Here is a 23,589-nt window from a genome sequence, read left to right as displayed (position 1 = left end):
ACCCTGGAAGTGACATGTGCCTGGTGTGTTTGGAAAACAGCGAGGAAACCTGTTGGTTGAAGCAGAAGAGGAGGGACATGGAAGACAAGTCAGCAGGAAGTACAGGCCACCACAAGGATGTGGGTGTTAACTCTGCAGTGGGATGCCCTTGCATAGGTTTGGGGAGAAAGGTGACAAAACCTGAACTTCATTTTAAAAGGATCCCTCCAGCTGCTTTGCTGGACATAGGCCATGATGGGACAAGAGTTAAATCAGGAACCCTGGCAAGAAATGACTGGGCATACTCTCCCCATCACAGAGGCCCTGCCAAGAGGAGGCAGATGCACCAGTTTCCCAGAGATGACATCTTTATTCACCTCTGCTTATCATTGACTACAGCAGCCCCAGTAGCCCTGTGTCACTGAGAAGATGGGAACCCCAGGCCAGAAATGGACACTCTCCATTGTGGGAAAGTAGGCAGTTGTTCCGGGACCCTTGCAGAAATGCTGGCCTACAACCCAGGCCCTTCCTTCCATTTCTTGATTTTTTTTATTGTTATTTCCCCCAACACAATTTTTTTTCCCACTGTACAGCACGGGGGCCCAGTTACACATACATGTATACCTTTTTCTCCCATTGTCATGCTCCGTTGTAAGTATTGAGACATAGTTCTCAGTGCTATACAGCAGGATCTCATTGTTAATCCATTCCAAAAGCAATAGTTTGCATCTGTTAACCCTAAACTCCCAATCCATCCCACTCCCTCCCCCTCCCCCGAGCAACCACAAATCTATTCTCCAAGTCAATGATTTTCTTTTCTGTGGAAAGGTTCATTTGTGCCTTATATTAGATTTCAGATATAAATGATATCATATGGTATTTGTCTTTCTCTTTCTGACTTATTTCACTCAGTATGAGAGTCTCTAGTTCCTTCCATGTTGCTGCAAATGGCACTATTTTGTTCTTTTTTATGGCTGAGTAGTATTCCATTGTGTATGTATACCACGTCTTCCTAATCCAATTGTCTGTTGATGGACACTTGGGTTGTTTCCATGTTTTGGCCATTGTGAATAGTGCTGCAATGAACATGCAGGTGCATGTGTCTTTTTTTTTTTTTTTTCCTTTTCCAGGGCCACTCCCACAGCATATGGAGGTTCCCAGGCTAGGGGTCTAATCAGAGCTGCAACCGCCGGCCTGTGCCACAGCCACAGCAATGCGGGATCCAAGCCGGGTCCTCGACCTACACCACAGCTTACGGCAATGCCAGGGATCGAACCTGCAACCTCATGGTTCCTAGTCAGATTCGTTAACCACTGCACCATAACGGGAACTCCCTGCATGTGTCTTTTTTAAGGAAAGTTTCATCCAGATGTATGCCCAAGAGTGGGATTTCTGGATCATATGGTAGTTCTATGTATAGATTTCTGAGGTACCTCCAAACTGTTCTCCATAGTGGCTGTACCAGCTTACATTCCCACCAACGGTGCAGGAGGGTTCCCCTTTCTCCATACCCCCTCCAGAACTTGTTACTTGTGGACTTATTAATGATGGCCATTCTGACTGGTGGGAGGGGCTATCTCATGGTAGTTTTCATTTGCATTTCTCTAATAATCAGGGATGTGGAGCATTTTTTCATGTGCTCGTTGGCCACTGTACATCTTCTTTGGAAAAATGTCTATTCAGGTCTTTTGCCCATTTTTCCATTGGGTTCTTTTTTTTTTTTTTTTTTTTCTGTTGAGTTGTATAAGTCATTCATATATTTTAGAGATTAAGCCCTTGTCAGTTGCATCATTTGAAACTATTTTCTCCCATTCTGTAAGCTGTCTTTTTGTTTTCTTTTTGGTTTCCTTTGCTGTGCAAAAGCTTGTCAGTTTGATTAGGTCCCACTGGTTTATTTTTGCTCGCTCTTATTTCTCTTGCTTTGGGAGACTGACCTGAGGAAATATTCATAAGGTTGATGTCAGAGAATGTTTTGCCTATGTTCTCTTCTAGGAGTTTGATGGTGTCTTGTCTTATATTTAAGTCTTTAAGTCATTTTGAGTTTATTTTTGTGCATGGTATGAGGGTGTGTTCTAGTTTCATTGATTTACATGCGGCTGTCCAGGTTTCCCAGCAATGCTTGCTGAATAGACTGTCTTTTTCCCATTTTATGTTCTTGCCTCCTTTGTCAAAGATTAACTGACCATAGGTGTCAGGGCTTATTTCTGCATTCTCTATTCTGTTCCATTGGTCTGCATGTCTGTTTTGATACCAGTACCACACTGTCTTGATGACTGTGGCTTTGTAATATTGCCTGAAATCTGGGAGAGTTATGCCTCCTGCTTGGTTTTTGTTTCTCAGGATTGCTTTGGCTATTCTGGGTCTTTTGTGGTTCCATATAAATTTTTGGATTGTTTCCTCTAGTTCTCTGAAAAATTTCATGGCTAATTTGAAAGGGATTGCATTGAATCTGTAGATTGCTTTGGGTAGTATGGCCATTTTTACAACATTAATTTTTCCAATCCTGGAGCATGGAATATGTTTCCATTTCTTTACATCTTCTTTAATTTCCTTGATTAATGTTTTATAGTTCTTAGCATATAGGTCCTTTGCCTCCTTGGTCAGGTGTATTCCCAGGTATTCGATTTTTTGGGGTGCAATTTTAAGACTTCCTTCCATTTCTTACAGGTACACAGACCGATGACAGATGGATGGGAGGAAGAAAGAAAGCATTTCCGTTTACCCCTATGCTGGCATTTATCAAACAGGAATTTATCAATTCAGAGGAACACATAGCACTTACGGTCAAATGGCTTTTCAATCTGAACATGAAATAGCTTTGATCATCCTCTAACTTTAACCCAAAGTGTTATGGTATATAAACTTCTGGTTTTCTTCAAGGCTGACCCTAAACAGTCAATATAATCTAATCCACTTTACAAACTCTATTATGACAGATGCCTATCTGCAGATATGTCACCATTGTCAAAGCCCCCACCCCCGCCCCACCATAAAGATGTCACTGAAGTAATCTCAGGTCAGTTAGATTTTCTCTTAACTCACAGTGAATATGAAATTTCTCACTTCTGGACATGGAAATTCAATGTGAAACCAAGAGTATTTGTCAACTTATTCACTGAAGTTGCTTAGGAATCCACAGGGATAAAAATAGCTATCACAGGATCCCTTTGTGTTTTAATTTCTAGTATCATGCATTTGAATGTCCCAGGTACCATGCTAAGTGAATTATCTCATGGAGTCCTTACAACTACCCTTTGAGGTGGAAACCATCACCCCCATTTCACAGATGAGGAAACTGAGGCTTTCAGAGGTAAAGTACTCTGACCACAGTAATCTGGAGATTCAGAGGCAGAACCTAGAGACAAGCCCATCTCTGCTAGGTAGACCCTGCTTCCCTCCCAACTCCCTGGCCATCCTGCCACTGTGCTCAGCACTGCACCACCTGGAGCAGGGCCTGGCCCATTGCAGTGACTGACTGTCGCCCCAGACAGAACACCGTGGGGTCTAAACAAGTTACATATGAATGTAATCTGGGTACGGAGAAAAAGACTCATGTTCAAGGAACAGGAATATTGTGACCACTTTTGAATTATTTTGTTCTCTCTTCTCCTGCCATTCAACAGAGACCTGATGAGTGCTGAGCAGAGATTGTAGGAAGAAGACAAGACCTGGTCCTGACCTTCACAGAGCTCAGCCTTCACAGCCTGGTAGGCAGAGAAAAGCTTACACACACACACACACACACACACACACACACACACACACACACACACACACACACATCAGTACAGAAGTCTCTGCGTCGATAAGAGCAGGAGTAACCAGGTCCACCTCATGACACTGGGAAAGACCTCCCAGAGGATGAAAGGGCCTTTGTCAATGGCAGGGAATTTCAATTAAAGTGTGAAGACCGACTATAGCACAATTCCTTGGGGGATGACTGCTTATTGTGGCCAGGCTGGAACACCTCAGGTGGTGAGCAGGGCCAGAAGGCAAAGCTGGACTTGAAGGCAGAGGCCGGCTCACGGAGGGTGGGGGTCAGGACCTTGGGCAGGCGAGTGACACAATCAGATCTGCATGTGATCTCGGGGACAGAGGCAGTCACAGAGAAAGGACCCTGTGGAGAGTGGCCTTTCTTGGAGCACAGTCTCTTTCACAATATCCTACTGAGCTCTAATTTATAAAGGGCACTTAACCCCAGAAGGTAGAAAAACATGGGTTGGGTCAACATGACTGGACCTCCGTCCACATCCTCATGCTTAGTGCAAGGCAGACAAACAATGATTGAGAGGACTCTGGGATTAAAGCAGACCTGGGTTTTGATCTCAGCCGCCTCAGCTCCTTCAACTATGAAACGGGGATAAGCACCTATCTTATGGGGTCAGTAGAATGAAATGAAATCAGCTATATTGATATTTGCCCAGCACCTGACACTTTCATGCTTAATAAATAATAAATGACTTAGCTACTAATATGATAGCACTAAAAAAATTATTAGTTGGTATTCTTTGTTCATTGAAAAAACACTTATTGGAGTTCCCATCAGGGCTCATACTGGTAGTGAACCCGACTGGTATCCATGAGGACGTGGGTTCAATCTCTGGCCTCGCTCAGGGGGTTAAGGATACGGTGTAGGTCACAGATGTGGCTTGGATCCCACCTTGCTGTGGCTGTGGCGTAGGCCGGCAGCTACAGCCCCTATTCAACCCCTAGCCTGGGAACCTCCATATGCCACAAAAGCAAAAAAAAAAAAAAAAAAAAAAGGAAAGGAAAAAGAAAAAATATTTATTGAATACCTAACACCTGCCAGGTATTTTCCTCCATTTTTCTTAAAGCAACACGGAGAGATTGGTGGTGTGGTATCCTCATTTTGCAGATGAGGATATTGTGCCCCAAAGACTAAATCATTGGACCAAACTTACATTGCCCTTCACCAATTCCTCTTAGAGCCAGCAACAGGATTCAGAGAAATAAAAGTTGAAAGGTAAAATAAGCACTATTGGTTTCTTATCAACGAAAACTTTCTGTACTTCAAAATAGTCTTTCCTCTAAATGGCAGGGAAAAAAAAAAAACTAGAGGTGTTTTTATCCTGAGGATAGTTCACTCTAACAGAGTCTGGCAAAGAGGTATCAGTTATTGCATTCTTCTGGACCTGGATGCTACTACTGTCTGTTTGCAAGTCAGCAAGCAGAGCACTCATTTTCAATGATCCTAATGAAATTTCTGGCAAACTCTGGGTCCCACAGGACCCAGGCTTGCCTTTGTCACTGACCTATCCTTTTCATCTAGGTCTAGGCAGTATCTTATGCACAGATAGGACTCAAAATTTAAAAGGAAATGAGTTCCCAGTGTGGCTCAGAGGTTAAGGACCCGACACAGTGTCCATAAGGATGCAGGTTCGATCCCTGGCCTCGCTCAGCGGGTTAAGGATCCAGCGTCGCTGCAAGGTGCAGCGTAGGTCACAGTAGCGGCTTGGATCTGGTGTTGCTGTGGCTGTGGTGTAGGCCAGCAGGTGCAGCTCTGATTCAACCCCTGGCCCAGAAACTTCCATATAGCATATGCCACAGGTGTGGCTGTGAAAAGAAGAAGAAGAAAAAAAAAAGAGAGAAAGTACATCTCTGTACACCAAAAGAATCGCTTCTTTATTGTTTCCACGGTGATCTTTCTTATGCTACTTTTTTCTCAATTCAAAGAAAGATAGTTTCATCCTTCCTTCAACAAATATTAAGCCATTATTAGAATACACTCCTCCCACTGCTCCAGGAATAAAGGAGGCAGCAGTGAGCAAATCCCCGATCTCAGGATTTAAAGTCATCTGTGGGGAAGACACAATCAACAAGAAAATACCACATAATGCTGAGTGCTATACAGAGCACTTAAGACAGGACACCAAGTGCCTAGGGAGTGACTCTAGACTGGGCAGTCAAGGAGACCTGTGAGACGCAGGGCATAGAAACCGAGATGTGAACTGCAAGATGTGCAAGGTTTTTTAAGGAAAGAAGAGAAAGGATTGAGAATGGAGTGAAAGGGAAGGAAACAAAAAAGGACAGGTCCATGAAGAAAGCCCCTCTGTCAGAAACAATCAATGAGGGCTTTGTCCCCAGGCGCAAAGACAGGTATGAAAGGACAGGGAGTTGCTCCAGCACCTTCCACTGAGTGACAATGTAAGCGGGAGAGCAAACCTGGCCATTGTAATAGAGAAACCCTAAAAGCTAGTTGGTGTAACACAATAAAAGCTCGTTTCTTGCTCACAGGACAGCCCCACACAGATACTGCTGCTTGGGGACGTTCCTCCAAGTGGCTTTCCAGGTACCCAGGTTCCTGCCACCTTGTGGCTCTGCCACCTGCAACACTTGGCTCCCAAGTTACTCTGCTCTATTCCAGCAGGAAGGAAAAGAGAAAATGGACCACCACAGCTCTCCAAGCCTGAGCCTGGCTTCCATCTCTTGCCCCCATTGCACTGGCAAGACCTCAGCTACAAAGAGTAACTGGAACATATTTTATAGCTCAGTGTCCACGAGAAACTTTGGTAATTAGCTCAATTCTGCCACAGGCTCTGGCACAACAAGTGATTTCCAGAGAACATCTAAGAGCTAATAGTGTCACTAAATCCCAAGCTTCGTTTAATGAAAATTGAATAATACTACACTTTGAAAAAAGCCAAAAAAAAAAAAAAAATCTAAGAGAGGCCAAGAGGTGGAGACTGTGTTGAAAACAAATGATGGCGAAGCAAAGCCATCACACCCGCACGGGATGGCTATTTTCAAAAGCACATTCTGCCTGCCTGCCCCTGTCTGCCTGTCTGTGTATCTTTGTCTCTGTCTCTCTCTCTCTTTCAACAATTTTACCCCAAACATAGTGCCAAAAGTTACACTTCTGCAAGTGTCCCTTAATTCAGGAAAGAAAAAAGCTGGTAGAAAACACCTCATCAATAAAGAATTGCTTACATGATAAAAGAAAACTGTATTATTTTAAACGTTGTCCTGAACAATCAAGGAGATTTGGACACACAACCTTAAATCATGCCACTTGGTATATTACTCCACAAGTAGAGCATGCACAACTAATGGATGCTAAAAGTTTTCCAGAAGTCCCCAACTTGACACAAATTTACCTGTCAGAGAGGCACAACATTCATTCACATTCCAGGACTAGCTCTCCGTATAAAAACAACATCCCTTTAAACTCACAGAGGCATTTCCTGGCCACGTGGTAACTGGGAGCTGCCCTGAGATATGTGACAACACAAAAGCCTGTCGGCTACTCTGCTGACTGTGCCACAGTGTCCTCAGTTTTTCCTTAAACACAATTGAACACTCGGTATTACACAAGATCCCTTCTCTCTGAAAAATTCTTCAATAGCTAAGCAAGAGTATGCCCCCAAGACTTAGGATGATTTACGTTTTTATTTTTTATTTTTTATTTTTTTTTTGTCTTTTTGCTATTTCTTTGGGCCGCTCCCGCGGCATAGGCATATGGAGGTTCCCAGGCTAGGGGTTGAATCGGAGCCGTAGCCACTGGCCTACGCCAGAGCCACAGCAACACTGCTCTACGCCAGAGCCACAGCAACGAGGGATCCGAGCCGCGTCTGCAACCTACACCACAGCTCACGGCAACGCCGGATCGTTAACCCACTGAGCAAGGGCAGGGACCGAACCCGCAACCTCATGGTTCCTAGTCGGATCCGTTAACCACTGCGCCACGACGGGAACTCCTGATTTACGTCTTTTAAAGACATCTAACTGAAGAAATGCTTAAATTACAGTAAGCCCTGAAGTTATTCTATTCCTAACAGGATAGATAGACTCTGTTTGGGGGGGGGGAGTGTGTGTGTGTGTGTGTGTGTGTAAGCCTGTACCTCTCAATACCTAATTCCTATACTGCCTCTCCCCCTCCCCTCTCCTCACTGGTAACCACTAGTTTGTCCTCTGCATCCATGGAGAGACTGTGGTTTTATTTTTTGGTTTTTTAGTTTGTTGGGGTTTTTTAAAGGGCTGCACCTGTGGCACATGGAAGTTCCCAGGCTAGGGGTCGAATCAAAGCTACAGCTACTGGCCTACACCACAGCCACAGCAACGTCGGTTCTGAGCCATGTCTGCAACCTACACCACAGCTCACAGCAATGCTGGATCCTTAACCACTGAACGAGGCCAGGGATCGAACCCACACCCTCATAGATACTAGTTGGGTTCATTATCACTGAGCCACAATGGGAATTCCCAGATTCTGTTTTTTTTTTAACTGGTCATACCCTCCTTCCAAATTACACATCTCCAGAACCTTTTGACCATATGAGGAAAGCACATGTGACTCTCTCTGAGTCAGTATAAACATGTTACCAATAATCACAGAAATTAAACCACTCTCACTGAAATCCAATTTGTTCAATTTTGAGCATGTGGAGCACACAGTTGCTAAAAATGAATTATTCTTAAAATAGAGAACATCAAGAGCTTTCTACTTTTCTGGATAAGAGATTTGAATTGTTTTGTTTTAAAGTTTAAAGGCAAAGACAGAGAAAAAGTAAAGAATTTCCACTGATTATTCCAATAAAAACAATCCAGTTCAATGATATAAACTGTGACAAAGACACTCAAGATGCTGGTCTTTAAATGTTTGATTAAAGACTCAACATGGACCAAAAGAGTCTAAATAAGTGCTTCATTTTTAGGGTAACTTCAAGAATCATTTCTCTTGTTCAAATTTAAAGTTTTAAACCACTGAAAACATCAATCTTTGAAGAAATTCCTCTTCAGAGCAGACACTTTTAACTTGTTTTGACAGCAAGTTGCATCCATTATAAAGTTGGCCATCCCCTGGGATGTGTTTTCTGAAAAAAAAAAAAAAAGTACTTGCAATTCCTTTATTTGTATAAATAGTATCTCCTGATGCCAGGTAACACTGGAATGCAGCATGAGAAGCAAGACACACACTGTCACCGCTGTTGGGAAATACATTTAACCTTCACAATGACATCGCAAGGTAGGTTTTGTGATTCCCACTTTATACATGAAGGAAGCGAGACTCAGGATAAGTTAGAAGGTCTGACTGGGATTTGAATTCAGGTCTATCTACCGCTTGCTATGATTTCAGGATCAAAACAATTGGTACTGCCTAGATGGTTCACAGTATTTACATGCCCAGAAAAAGACAAGTCCCCAACTCGTGAAGATCCTCTCTGAAACCACATCATCAGCATCATCAGCATCCTCCACACAGTTTGGGTGAAACTGGCTACTTACTATAAAGTGCTCATCTTCCTGAGGAAGGGAAACTACTTGACTCCGTAATATCAGAAAGTGGCAGCTCGCCTAAAAGGGGAGCTGCGACGAAGCAAATGAGACACTGAACCCTTCCTGACTATATACTGAAATAAAGGGTGACGCTTTAATGAGGATACAGATTGAGGGGTGATGACCTAAGTGACTTTTAGAAACAGAAAACCTGGAGAGTGAACATCTTTCAACAGTTCCCCAGACGACTGTCCTGCAGACGAGAAGACCCAGTCAACTAAGCTGAGTATTTCGACTGGGGTGAGAGCAGATACCTAGAGTGAATACTACAGCTTCCTAAAGCAGCCCTGCAGGCAGTCCTCCTTTACCCCAGGGGATATGTTCTTGGAAATACAAGCAGCTTTGCACAAGGTCATCCGCGTTACTAGAGTACCACGTACCCATGCACCTGCCAGGCCCCGTTCTGACACTGTCACCATATTAACTCATGTCATCCCACAACAAGCCTTCGAGGCAGGTGTTCTAGTATAATCCCCATTTGAACCTTGAAGCAGGAGTGCTTAGATAACTTATCCAAGGTCACGCAGCTAGTGAGGAGGCTGAGCCAGACAGTCTCTTAACCTCAGAGCCAAGTCCTCAAAGAGATGCAGTTCTACACACTGGCAATGCCAACGTGCCCCACTCTGGAGGCCAAGACACGCCTCCAGCTATACATGATTGTGGGTCAATCCGCCCCCTTGTGGATGGATGAAGCCCTATATGATGTCCAGGGCTTTCTGCCACTTCCTAATGTTCTCGTCATCTTTATCCTCCAGTTTTTGACTGCACCTTGAGCTGCTGTAAAACTCACAGTTTAACACCAAGCACCACACTCTCGTTTCGGGTGGCAAAGTCACATACCTTTGGTGAACTATCCTGCCTCAAAACTGCTCCTTTGAAACACAAGAAAAATGGTGGAAAGAGTAGCCACAGAAAACACCGTTTGCTGAGCACACTTAACCGAGAATGGCTTAGCAGCTCACTCCCTGACTGATCTCAACAGGATTTCCCATTGGGAACCTTCTCCTCGGCTAGAATTCTCAGCACCCTGTGATCAGGATCGGGTGGGCACTAGCCTCTGTGGCTAAGAATATGCGAGCATTCTGACAAGAGGGGAAGATATTAACCTTTCAACTTGTCTTAACTATACGTGATAAGTACAAAGAAGGCTTTGTGGTATACGGTGCACGGTGCTTTTTCCAATATTTCATAATGCATAACCATTTAAATGGTTTAGTAAGATTTATCTATCACATCTGACTTGAAAGAAAAACTGAATTTTCAGATTTGCAAAGTAGAGGCATTGATCCAAGATCTACAGAGACACCCCAAAGGGAAACCACCAATTGTGACCTATGATTCAATGGCAACTCGCCCAACCATTTCTTTACTACATTAAGACAAAACAAAGAAATAATTGTCTTAAGAATGAGGCGCCTTTCCCCAAAACAAGCAGGGCTCTATCCTGTTCTACATGTTTACGAATGGCTTCAGTGAAGGCATAAGTGTCCTTATCAAATTTGCGAATGGCAGGAGCAACGTTGGGAGGGTCAGTTATCACAAAGCAAGATTCAGAAAGGACAGGGCCAACACTAACAAGAGGAACTTCTAGACGATCAATGAAAGTATTGTACTTAGAGAAAACGCAGCAGCGCAGTAGAAGACGGAAAGGGACCAGATAAACACCACGGATGCGGAGAGGATCTAGAGCGATTTCAGATGCCAGCAACCTCAGGACTGTTAACAGGGTGGCTCAGCCACCCAAGCAAGCTAAGACCACCTGCGGCTGCAGGACAGTGACCAGAACAAGGAAGGCAATAGTACCACTGTCCTCTGCATGGAGCAGAGCCTGCCAGAGTTTTCTGCTTAATTAGAGGCACCACACTTTAACTGGATGGTTTGGACCACCAGGGTGGTAACAGCTCTCAAACCCATATCACATAAAGAAAAGCTGTTGAAATTGGGGGGTTACTTTGGCAGAGAAAATATGGGGGGGGGCACAAAAGCTGTTCTCAAATGTTTGAAGGATCACGTCTAAGTTCCCCTGTGGCCTAGTGGTTAAGGATCCTCCACTGTTACTACTGTGGTTTGGGTTGCTGCTGTGGCACCAGTTCGATCCCCGGCCCAGGAACTTCGACATACTGTGAGCACAGCCAAAAAAGAGAAAGGAAGGAAGGAAGGAAGAAAGGAAGGAAGAAGAAAGAAAAGGTATTTTTGTCGTGGCACAGCGAAAATGAATCTGACTAGGAACCATGAGATTGTGGGTTCGATCCCTGGCTCCACTCAGTGGGTTAAGGATCCAGTGCTGCCATGAGCTGTGGTGTAGGTTGCAGATGCAGCTCAGATTCTGCACTGCTGTGGCTGTGGCGTAGGCCAACAGCTACAGTTCCAATTAGACCCCTAGCCTGGAACCTCCATGTGCTATGGGTGCGGCCATAAAAAGCAAAACAAACAAAAAGAATAGAGTTCGTATATAATGTCTCAGAGGCAAAACTAAAATCAATGAAGGGAATTATCATAGACAGATTTTAGACCACAATTTAAAATTATTTGTAATAAACTGTCCAAATATGGACTCTCTTCCTTATGGAGTAAAGAAATTCCTCCCAACCTTCGGAAGTGTTTAAAGAGGATAAAGGACCACCTGTTCTTCTTGTCAGAAAAAAAACTTCTACACATGAGATTCCATAACAAAAACAGTTCCATCTTGCATTGGACATGCAGGGTTGTTTCACTTTGCTGATATTCAGAGAATCACAGAAGCACAGAGTAGAGATCACAAAAGAGTTCACACACTCCTCCTAATTCTCAGCAGAGAGACAAGTCAAACTGTCCCACAAAGGTCACTTTCAAATTTTTCCTTTATGGACTTCCCATCGTGGCTCAGAAGAAATGAATCTAACTAGTATCTATGAGCATGCAAGTCAATCCCTGGCCTTGCTCAGTGAATTAAGGATCCGCCGTTGCTGTGAGCTGTGGTATAGGTCACAGACTTGGCTCAGATCCCGAGTTGCTGTGGCTGTGGTGTAGGCCGGCAGCTACAGCTCCGATTGGACCCCTAGCCTGGGAATCTCCATGTGCCTCAGGAGTGGCCCAAGAAAAAAAGTGGCAAAAAAGACCAAAAAAAAAAAAAAAAAAAAGAGTTTATCTAGAGCCTGTCTTTGGGTTTATTTCTGTTAGAGGAGGAATTAAAGAGACTCTAGAATATACACCTTCCAGTTATTTGGGAACTAAAGCATTTTCATGGGAAATTGGTTGGTTCGCTTGTAGGCAAATTAGTTTGGTGCCCGAGTGTGTCAAGCCAGTATGTGATCACTTTACTAAGCGCAGTGTAAGTAGCCAGGAATAAGGCCAGCTGGACTTCTATGCTAAGCAGTGTTTCAAGGCGGCTTTGCATTCTGGCAACTTATCTAGTTCCTAAAGAGATGAGAGAACAACTTGGTTTATTGAAGTTGGATTTTAGTACCTTTTAAGCAAACTAGGCATTTGTAAGTGCGTGGTGGTGTCATTAGCCTTTGAAGGCTGTCCTGTATACCTGCTGCCCAGCTGTAGCTTCCCCTCAGTTTTGAGTGATTTTTAATCGAGGCACATTAAGCTTCAGTCTTGTTCTTTCTGCTTAGAGATAGAAAGCTGGCTCTGGAAAGGAGAGCAGAGTTCTTATACAAAGAGGTGAGTGTTTGCACACAGAAATGAAAGTACACCAACTAGTAATTTTTTTTTTTAGACCGGTTCTGAGCGGCATTTGGCATGTAGAGATTAGAAACGTTTTAAAATGCATTGCTTAATATTTTTTATTTGCAAATATTTTTTTCCTTATTAATTTGTATGTTCTATGTCCAGTGTTTTCCTGCCGTAATCATTACAGAGCCTATTTTGGTACTCATGACGAATCGGAGCTGTAGCCACCAGCCTACGCCAGAGTCACAGCAACACGGGATCCGAGCCGTGTCTGCAACCGACACCACAGCTCACGGCAACGCTGGATCCTTAACCCACTGAGCGGAGCCAGGGATCGAACCCGCAACCTCATGGTTCCTAGTCGGATTCGTTAACCACTGAGCCATGACAGGAACTCCGATCAACTCTTTTAGAAGAAATTTTTGTCACTACTACAGCTGGGTTTTAGATAATATGTTTATAAGCAAGATGACACATTAGTGTCTATATAACTTGAATTTTGTTTACAGGTTGACTAGCCACACTTAGTCGACTGTTCAGAGCCCAGAGTCTCCAGAGGACTTCCTCTTCAGTCTCGAGAATAGGCTCCTCTGTTCTGGGCCAGCAGTGAGTTTTTTACTTGGTAAAGAGGCACAGTGGCACACAGGCTCACCTTCTCCCCTGGTTAAAACTCAAAGGATTTGGTCTTTGCAATCAAGCTCAGTCCAATGGGGGAATAATTCACATTGTCCAAATGAGACACCTTCATGACTGGATTAATAAGTGATTCTAATTTAGTGCTTTGCTTTCTTAATGAAGAAATACGGTTTTGTTTGTTTGCTCGCTTGCTTGGTTTTCAGAGCTGCACTCACAGCATATGGAAGCTTCCAGGCTAGGGGTTGAATCGGAGCTACAGCTGCTGGCCCACACCACAGCCACAGCAATGCCAGATCCAAGCCCGTGCCTGCGACCTATACCACAGCTCACGGCAACACTTAGCAAGGCCAGGGATAGAACCTGCATCCTCATGGGTGCTAGTCAGATTTGTTTCAGCTGAGCCACAACAGGAATTCCCAGGAAATAAGTATCTTAAAGTTGGGGCCTGGCAGAAGAAAGGATGGATGCTTAAGAAGAGAGAACAGATGTCCAAAATAGAAGCCAAATCCTTAGACTCTTCTCAGATCCTTTTCCTGCTCTTCATTACCCAGTCAAATGTTGCTAGCCTACTCTTCAAAGAACCATGAAAATATGCCTGACAGGCCTGGGGCTTGGTAAATCAGGCATGTGAATGAGTGTACTTCCCCCACACAACATACCTAGTCTATGGAAAACACTGATTATCTCAGTTTGGAAGCCTCACTTGAATCAGTAATGCAGGTAGCATTAAAAAATAAATAAATAAATAAATAAATAAATAAATAAAAAGAGTTCCTGTTGTGGCAAAGCAGAAAAAAATGAATCCAACTAACATCCATGAGGTCGCAGGTTTGATCCCTGGCCTCCCTCAGTGGGTTAAAGATCTCCCGTTGCCATGAGCTGTGGTCTAGGTTGCAGACGCTACTTGGATCCCACATTGCTGTGGCTATGGTGTAGGCCAGCAGCTGTAGCTGATTCGACCCTCGCCTAGGAACTGCCATATGCCGCAGATGGGGCCCTAAACAGCAAAAAAAAAAAAAAAAAAAAAAAAAAAAAAAAAAAAAAAAAAAAGATCTTTAGTTATCAGCTGGTTATTTGATATATGATAGTCCCTAATCTTAATTTCACCTAAGAAAAATAGTGCAAATTATTTTGCGAAAGTAAAAAATGTTAATATTATTGCAGGCCCCACCGAAAGCATTGTTAAGACTATGGAGTTTAGCCAAGGGGAAAAATGGAGGAGAGCGGACCAAAATTTTATTTATACCCATATGCTTCAAACCTAAAGGGCATATCCACACAGAGGCAATCAGTCATGTTAGTTTCTAACCATTCTTAAATAAATTCACATGATATAGGGCTGTGTAAACATGATTAGGCCTATGCAAACAGCTATAGCTAAGGAATTCTAAGTTCCTCTGTACCAAAATATCTCCTGTATCAGTCTGCCAGGATTTATGATACTCCTATCTTCAAATTTACTTCATGGATAATATTAAGTCATTAAAAATTATGATAAATAATATTTAATCACATGAAAAAAATAGGTCACAAAACAATAGGCAAATAACAACCATTTTTGTTAAATTATGCATATACCCAGATAAACATGAAAGATATATGGGGTTAGGATTTTTTTTTTTAAACTTTCGGCACCTTACTTTTCTACATCCTCCAAATTTTCTACAATCAACATGTATCATTTTTATAACTAGAAGAAAACTTATAAAATTTAGAGTAAGTTTTAATCATCACCTCTAAGACATATAAACTTACGGGTCATCTCGCAATCCACTCCGAGGTATTGCTCTAGGTATTGCGTGACCTTCCATGCACACAACCTGCGTATGAGCAGCTACAGCAGCTCTAATCACAATCACAGAAACTTGGAAACACGTCAAAGATCCCTCCATGGAAAGAGGAACCGCATCACCTCCACATTACGGAACCCCACTCAGCAACACGGAGAAACAAACTACTGAGATGCGTTACAAATAGATGAAGCTCAACTGCACTAGGCTGAAAGGCAAAAAGCCACACTCAGGTGGCTACTTAAATGTATGATTCCACTTTGTATGACCCTCTGCAAAAGGTCAAACTATAAGGAGGGAAGCAGATCAACAGTTGCCAGAGACTGGGGTTAAGGAAGGCATTGGCCACAAGCAAGGGGCACTACAGGAAATGTGGGAGGGATGAAAATGTTCTATATCGGATGGCAGTGTTGGTCACAGGGCTGAGTCAAAATTTACAACAGGGAGTTCCCATCGTGGCTCAGCAGAAACAAATCCAGCTAGTACACATGGGGATCTGGATTCAATCCCCGGCCTCGTTCAGTGGGTTAAGGACCCAACGTTGCCGTGAGCTGTGGTGGAGGTCACAGACGTGGCACAGATCTGGCATTGCTGTGGTTGTGGTGTAGGCTGGCAGGTGTAGCGCTGATTAGAACCCTAGCCTGGGAACCTCCCTATGCTGCCGGTGTGGCCCTGAAAAGAAAAAAAAAAACAAAAAACAAAAATAAACAAACAAACAAAAACCTTAGAACAATATACTAAGAAGAGCGAATTTTACTACATTCATATTTTATCTTAATAAACTCACCTAAGGGGGGAAAAAAAAACCTATCCATTGGAACTGAAAGTCTATTTGCATCCAAATGCTGTTATGTTATGTGCAATTCTTTATCCAAAATACATCTATGTGTCCTCTTAAAAGTGATTTTCTTATTAGGGTTACATAAGCATCGTGTAGTAGGCACAGAATTCTGAAGGAATGGGACCCCGGAAAGGGAATCTTTAACCAGGGAAAATAAATTCAATAAGGTTCAGGATACTCAGGGCTGCCTGCAATCCCCCTGCAGACCCTGGCGGGGGCATCTCTGCAGCTCCACACAATGACCAAGAGATTCCAGAGCTGGAGAGAAGGTATTTAAAATGGAGTGGGGACAGAAAATACCATTTTCTTTCTTTCTTTTTTTTTTTTTTTGTCTTTTTGCCTTTTCTAGGGCTGCTCCCATGGCATATGGAGGTTCCCAGGCTAGGGGTTTAATCGGAGGTGGCTACCACCAGCCTAGGCCACAGCCACAGCAACGCAGGATCTGAGCCACATCTGCGACCTACACCACAGCTCACAGCAACGCTGGATCCTTAACCCACTGAGCAAGGCCAGGGATTGAACCTGCAACCTCATGGTTCCTAGTCAGATTCGTTAACCACTGCGCCACGACGGGAACTCCAGAAAATACCATTTTCCACCCTATTACTTTCAGAAGGTGGCTGACTGCAAACTCCAGATTCCACTCAGAGAGCCAAGGCTTTTGCTGGAGTTAAGCACTAATTTCCCTCATGGCCACACCAGAAGCATTTCCACACCGGTTGATGCATGACTGAGCAGTCGCCAGACCAATTTGGTTTGCTCAATTTAAGGCTTAAAATACCCGACACACCTCTAGGATATCAGAAAAGTGCTTCTGAGAGGTGTCAGAGGAGATTGAGAATGCTTTCTCCTTCTAGACAGATTTGGGAACAAGGGACTTTCTCCTCCTGAGCTTAAAGAGGGAACTGGGTTTTTGATCTGTTTTGTTTTCCTTCATTTGGAAGAGCACACAGGTGAGATTTAACTGATCCATGTCATGAGCTTAAAAGGGGATAGCTAGACCAGAGATGTGCAAACTGGTTTTTATAAAGCAGCAAATTGTTTTTCCTAAGAAACATTCTTATTCTCCAAAGGGAAGAGAGCAACACCCATTTTTTTTGTCTATGGCGAAAACAACAAAAGAAAGTAGCCTGGGACAGGCATAGGAATAATTATTGGACAAGTGCCTTGAGGAGATCTGAACTCTTCCTCACTAATATATAGAAGAATTCTATTTTTATTTATTTATTTACTGCTTTTTTGTTTTTAAGGCTGCAGGTGCTGCGTATGGAAGTTCCCAGGCTGGGGGTCGAATTGGAGCTACAGCTTCTGGCCAACGCCACAACCACAGCAATGCAGGACCCAAGCCGCATCTGCGACCTACACCACAGCTCATGGTAATACTGGATCCTGGAACCACTGAGCAAGGGGTCAAACCCACATCCTCGTGGATACTAGTCAGATTCATTTCCACTGCACTACCACAGGAACTCCTTAGAAGAATTCTATTTTAATAAATATTATTTCTAGTATAACAGCATCGTTTCTATGACCCACAGCAACAGTTCTTTGCTGCTCCAACTGACACAATAAAGTTAAAAATGAGACTTTCACAGGCTTACACAGCATAATTATGGTTTCTCTTCTACCCCATCTCATGCCTAGACAACTATAAGCTCTCTTCTTTTTGTATTTCCAGCACCTAGGCGATACCCGGCACATAGCTGGCACTCAGTAAACTTTCGCTGAATAAAAGAAGGCAGTAATGAATGAACATTCAATGACAAATAACACCATGACCACTTCCTACGTTATTACTGGTGGTTGGGTTATGTGGCATGCAAACAACGTACTGCCATCTTCCCAGTTTCCCTGAAGATCACGTTGCTAATCTGCAGAGCCATTTCCCAGAAAGGTCTAGGAGGTGGCAGCTACAAGGACGAGATGGGGGAGATTAACCACAGGGTGACTAGGACAAAGTTAAAGCCAAAAGAAATAAACAAGTTTGGAGTTCCCGTCGTGTTGCAGTGGTTAACGAATCCGACCTGAGGTTGCAGGTTCGATCCCTGGCCTTGCTCAGTGGGTTAAGGATCCGGCGTTGCCATGAGCTGTGGTGTAGATCACAGACGTGGCTGGGATTGGCATTGCTGTGGCTGTGGTGTGGGCCGGCGGCTACAGCTCCGATTAAACCCCTAGCCTGGGAACCTCCATATGCCTCAGGAGCAGCCCTAGAAAAGGCAAAAAGACAAAAAAAAAAGTTCAACAATCCAACTGACCTGAGCTATTTAACAGGTAGATGTCCAGGAAAACAGGCATGGGACAGAGAAAGGAAAGGCGAGAGAAGGACAAAATCTCAGACTGGAGTCTATAATGGGGGCACATCACACATACGAAATATTTAATTTGTTGTGCTAGTGTAGCAATAGCCTGCATTTACAAAGTTGAGTAGGACTGACAGACTGTCTGGAGTCCCCCCATGTGCATTAACATGAACTACCTGAGCCTCCGCTTGGGTGGATTTTTTCAGGGTTTTTTTTTAAGCTTCATTCTAGATCTGTTTTTAATAAATACTCTAGATTCATCAACTATTCAAATAAAGAATATCCTTTTTGCTAGTTACATAAACAGGTCCCTGATAACAGCAGCAGTATGCTTTTTTTTTTTTCTTTTTTTCTTTTGTTGCCCACGTCCATGGCACGCAAAATTTCCGGGGCCAGGGATCGAACTGGTGTTTCAGCAGCAACCCGAGCCACTGCAGAGACAACGCCAGATCCTTAACCAACCAGAGCAGAAACCCCTGCAGTACATTTGTTATAGTGGGAAATATTTGGAAATTCCAAGCAGAGGAAGCAGAGAGCATCTTTCAGTAACGAGATTTACACCCTTGACATAAACTTTATAATTTGCACAAAGCCTGAGAATTCGTATTTTTCCATAGAACCAGGAAATACCTTAAATATTATATATTTTTAGGCCAAATTCATTTAGCTGAAACAGACATCTTCTCCACGCCTTTAGAGCACTGATGTGACCACAGACAATGTTGAAAAACATACTCTGAGAAAGACTAAAGGTCACTAAGAACCTGCCACATCTGGAGTTGGCCAGTTATGAGAGATGCGGTGTTGCCACAACAAAACAAACTGAAACAAACGCAGCCCCGTGTTCAGACTTGACATGGGAGGATGGTGCTGGGGCCACAGAGCTTTCCTGCAAACGCTGAGTTTGCAGGAACCCTCTGCTGGGTAGCCCAGCTGGACATCCCAGCAGTAAGGGTTCTCGCCCCCAAAACTTCATGCAACCAAAACGAACACAAGCTAAATCTAGACCCCAAAGGTTAGAAAACACATGCAGAATCCTGCTACGAGCAAGCAACACGGGGAAGAGAACATGGATCTCAAAAGAGGCCTTAGGCGCTCAACACGGTACACGGACAAAGTCACTACTCAGAATTTTCACCCAATTTTCAAGACTCGCCACCAAAACACTATGCAATAATTCTCAGTTAATTGTGACAGTTTAGGTGGTAACACTAATTTAAAGAATAAAAGTGTCCCATGCATCACAGTGTGTCATTTAAAAAAAAAAAAAAAAGGTCTCTCCTTGACAGCAGTTTTTAACTTAAGGGCAAGTGAATCAAAATCAGGTTGGTCTTTATTCTAAAATAAGCCTATAGGTTAAATCAGAAGAGATGCTCTTCCTCCTTTTTTGTAAGAAAGGAAGCTGGGAACACCTTCCCCTCTCCTAGGCTGTGGTGGCTGGTACCACAGAAACATATGAAGAGGGAACTCTGTCTGATCAGTCCATGTTCCCATTGAGTCACAGGCCAGGGTGAGACTTCTTCGCTATGCCCACGTATTTTTGTGAAACAGATTCACAAAATGATGCCTAGATCTGGGAGTTCCTACTGTAGCTCAGCAGAAACGAATCCAACTAGTATCCATGAGAACGCAGGTTCGATCCCTGGCCTCACTCAGTGGGTTAAGGTGTAGGCCGGCAGCTACAGCTCTGACTCGACCCCTAGCCTGGGAACCTCCATAGGCCAAGTGTGTGGCCCTAAACAAGCATTAAAAAAAAAGAAAAAAATGAGGCCTAGATCATGTTATTTGAAAACTCAAGGCACTACCTCCTAGGAGGTGACTGTTAAGAGCTCCATTAATGGCTCCCTTAAGAAAGTAACCAGCACATTGAGACAGTAGTCCTCTGGCCCAAAGGGACATGGACTCTGTACCCCAACACATAATTACTTCGGGTATTCTGCAACCCATAGATAAAATCTATTTTTACAACAAGCAATGGCCTTTTTTTGTCTTTTTGCCTTTTCTAGGGCTGCTCCCTTGGCATATGGAGGTTCCTGGGCTAGGGGTCTAATTGGAGCTGTATCGGCTGGTCTACACCACAGCCACAGCAACGTGGGATCTGAGCCGTGTCTGCGACACCTACACCACAGCTCACGGCAACACAGGATCCTTAACCCACTGAGCAAAGCCAGGGATCGAACCTGCAACCTCATGGTTCCTTAGTCAGATTCATTAACAATTGAGCCAAGACGGGAACTCCAACAAGCAATGGCTATGAAATAATGATAGAAATAAAAAAGAAACTTTAAGGTATTGTTGACATTTTGCTTTTTGGCTTTTGTTAACTTTCTTTTCTGTAGGAGCAGCAACCGAAGCTGTTCCTCTTTTTAGGGAATCACCCATTGCGTGAGTCTTGGTGGCAGGCGAGACCCTACCTCACAATACGGAAATGGACATTTCCTCTGGCGTCATATGACCCAGACTCAGCTCGCTGAGGCCTGTTCCAGGCTCTGAATTTGCAGTGAGTGACATCAAAGATCCAGAGTTCATGGCGCTTATTCCTGGCAGCAGCAGGGGTGACAGCAAAGAGACAGTCAAGTGTCTAGCGGGGGCAGCAGCACTAAAGCAGGACTCTACCAGGAAAACGACATGACTCCTGTCTCTTCTGAGCTCGGGTTTCCAGCCATCTTCCAGTTACTTTAAATTGTGCCTAGATCAGAGGATTGTAACCTGCAACTAAGAGCTCTGACTCGTGCAACAGGAGAAATGTTTTTTCTGTGAGTGATAAGAAAGGAGTTACCCTCATGAGTTAGCATTCACTTTGTATAAGGAGGGATAATGCGTTGCTGGTAAAGATAATATAACTAAGTTCTTGGAGTTCCCATCGTAGCTCAATGGTTAACGAAGCCGACTAGGAACCATGAGGATTCAGGTTCGATCCCTGGCCTTGGTCAGTGGATTAAGGATCTGGCGTTGCCGTGAGCTGTGGTGTAGGTCTCAGACACAGCTCAGATCCCGCATTGCTGTGGCTGTGGCATAGGCTGGCAGCTACAGCTCCGATTAGACCCCTAGCCTGGGAACCTCCATATGCCACAAGTGTGGCCTTTAGGGACAAAAGACAAAAAAATATATAAAATAAGTAAGTTCTCACTTTTTTTTCTATCTCAACCTATTTGTGTCTTACTGCAGTTGTATTTTCTCAATATTAATATCTTTGGAAGAAAAATATTCAGTTCAAATTTCTCACTGCATAAAAATAATCTGTGACAACAGAAGTATAGTGTTTAGCTTTAAGAAGGGTAATAACTGGGAGGAGGTACAGGATGAGCTAAAAATGTTCTGTGTCTCCATAGAACGTATGTTCTATGTTCTGGGTGATGATGACATGAAGATATCTTTGTAAAAATGTACCATATGCACTCTTTTTTCTTTTCCTTTTCCTTTTTTTTTTTTTTTTTTTTGACTGGATCCACAGCATATGGAAGTTTCCCGGGCCAGGGATCAAATCTGAGCTGCAGCTGTGGCAATGCTGGTCCTTAACCTGCTGTGCCACTGTGGGAACTCCCCCACATGTACTCTTCAAATTTGTGCACATGATTACACATAAGTTGACCTATGTAATTCATAATCACACAGACATACAGATGCATGGCCTAGAAGTTGTATTAACATTAAGTGTCATCATGTTGATGACGAAGCAAACACAAAGAATGTCCTCAAAATACACTTTGTTTGTGTGTACTACCTCCTTTGACCTTGGACTTTCCTGAACATTCTATACTGATGACAGAATTACTACCACAGGACACATTTTAATGCCCAGCAACATTCTTTAGTGCCTCCTAAGGATGGGCACATCCAGTTCTGGTTTCACTTCTCATCACACCTTCAAACCTTTTCATCAAAACTCTCAGCAGAGATCCAGCAAGAGAGCTGAGGTCCTGCATCCCCCACTTCCTTGTACCTCAATTCTACTGCCATCTCACTGTATCTCAATTCCCAAACCTAGAAACTGACTTGTTCTTCTGCAAGTCCTGCCCTTATGCCTCCTTTTCTTATCAAGTGACCCTGACACTATCTGGTCCCAGAAAGGAGGTTGATGATAACTAACTATGGGCCAGTCACTGCCCATAATAGTACATAGCCCAGTACTATTATTCTCCTTACTTTGCCTCTCAGGACCCAAGACACATGGAGTCCTTGACGTTCGAGTGCTCACATGGAGGGCCAGCTCAACCTGTATCTACCAGCTCACCCCTCTTCCCTAGATCTAGAATCCAGCATATGCTCAGCTTCTTCCTTTCCTTCATTTTCCCTGGTGAGGAACTCATAATTTCTCTTTAAAGACATCCATTTGCCATTTCAGATGCTGCATATACACACACATGCACTCAAGGCAACACAAAATACCCAATAAGAAAGCAAGGGATTTGCATCTTCAAAGGAAGCCTGTTGCATTTTCAACCCTCAAGTTGTATGTATAATAATGCTCTATTCCTTCCTTGAAGATGAAAACCGAAAATATTTAACTTACCATGAAAATCTCTATAGCCTTTCTCAAGTTACAAAAGTCCATCTTACAAACGTAACATATGGGATGACCAATGCCTTGGTGGACCCTACCCTTCCTCCAAAAATACCATATGTTCCCCTCCCTCCAGAATTCTGAGTGGTGGTAATATTCACAAGCGTGTCAAGATCAGATCTCAACCAGTTTCTGCCAGAAACTTCTACTTGTTCAGAATTGAAGTCAGGAGAACTGGAAAGATACTAGAGACCCAATTCGTCCTTCTTGTACCCTTACCCTACCCCTCCCTCCCACCCCCGAGACCCAGAGTCAACCTTCGCCCATCCTGGGAGCCAGGGTAAGTTGTATCAGCAAGAAAACCACAGCATCTGGGATTTGACACCCAGCACTGGATACTCAACACCAGGTCAAGGACAAGGAGAGGGGGGACAGGGGATAGGAGAGATGGGGGGGAGAAGACGGGGGAGGGGGAGAAGGGAGAAGAAAGATGGGAAGAAAGGGGAGGGGGGAGAAAGGGAGAGAAGAGAGAAGAGAGGGAAAAGGGGAGATGGAAGGAGAGGAAGTGAAGGAAAACAAAGAAGAATT

The 23,589-nt window shown here is 43.7% G+C and overlaps 1 protein-coding gene and 1 long non-coding RNA gene across 11 annotated transcripts in view; both read right to left on the bottom strand.

Annotated features, from left to right (window-relative positions):
- The window catches only part of ARHGEF28 (Rho guanine nucleotide exchange factor 28), a 339,437-nt gene that overhangs the window by 219,914 nt on the left and 95,934 nt on the right, over nucleotides 1-23,589 (bottom strand). The window lies entirely within an intron of this gene.
- Nucleotides 1,805-7,265, bottom strand: LOC146405579 (uncharacterized). Its single transcript, XR_014838068.1, has 2 exons — nucleotides 5,526-7,265; nucleotides 1,805-4,701 (listed from the first exon to the last, which is right to left on the bottom strand). It is a non-coding gene; the product is annotated as an uncharacterized LOC146405579 (long non-coding RNA).

The sequence above is a fragment of the Sus scrofa genome, chromosome 2 (genome assembly GCF_054392235.1).
Source record: "Sus scrofa isolate SSC_HxYL_T2T_F1_AM1 chromosome 2, Sscrofa_HxYL_maternal_Yorkshire_Landrace_v2.0, whole genome shotgun sequence".
NCBI classification, from domain to species: Eukaryota; Metazoa; Chordata; class Mammalia; order Artiodactyla; family Suidae; genus Sus; species Sus scrofa.
The sequence above is the reverse complement of the archived record's forward strand: the minus strand, read 5'-3'. Positions and strand labels throughout refer to the sequence as shown.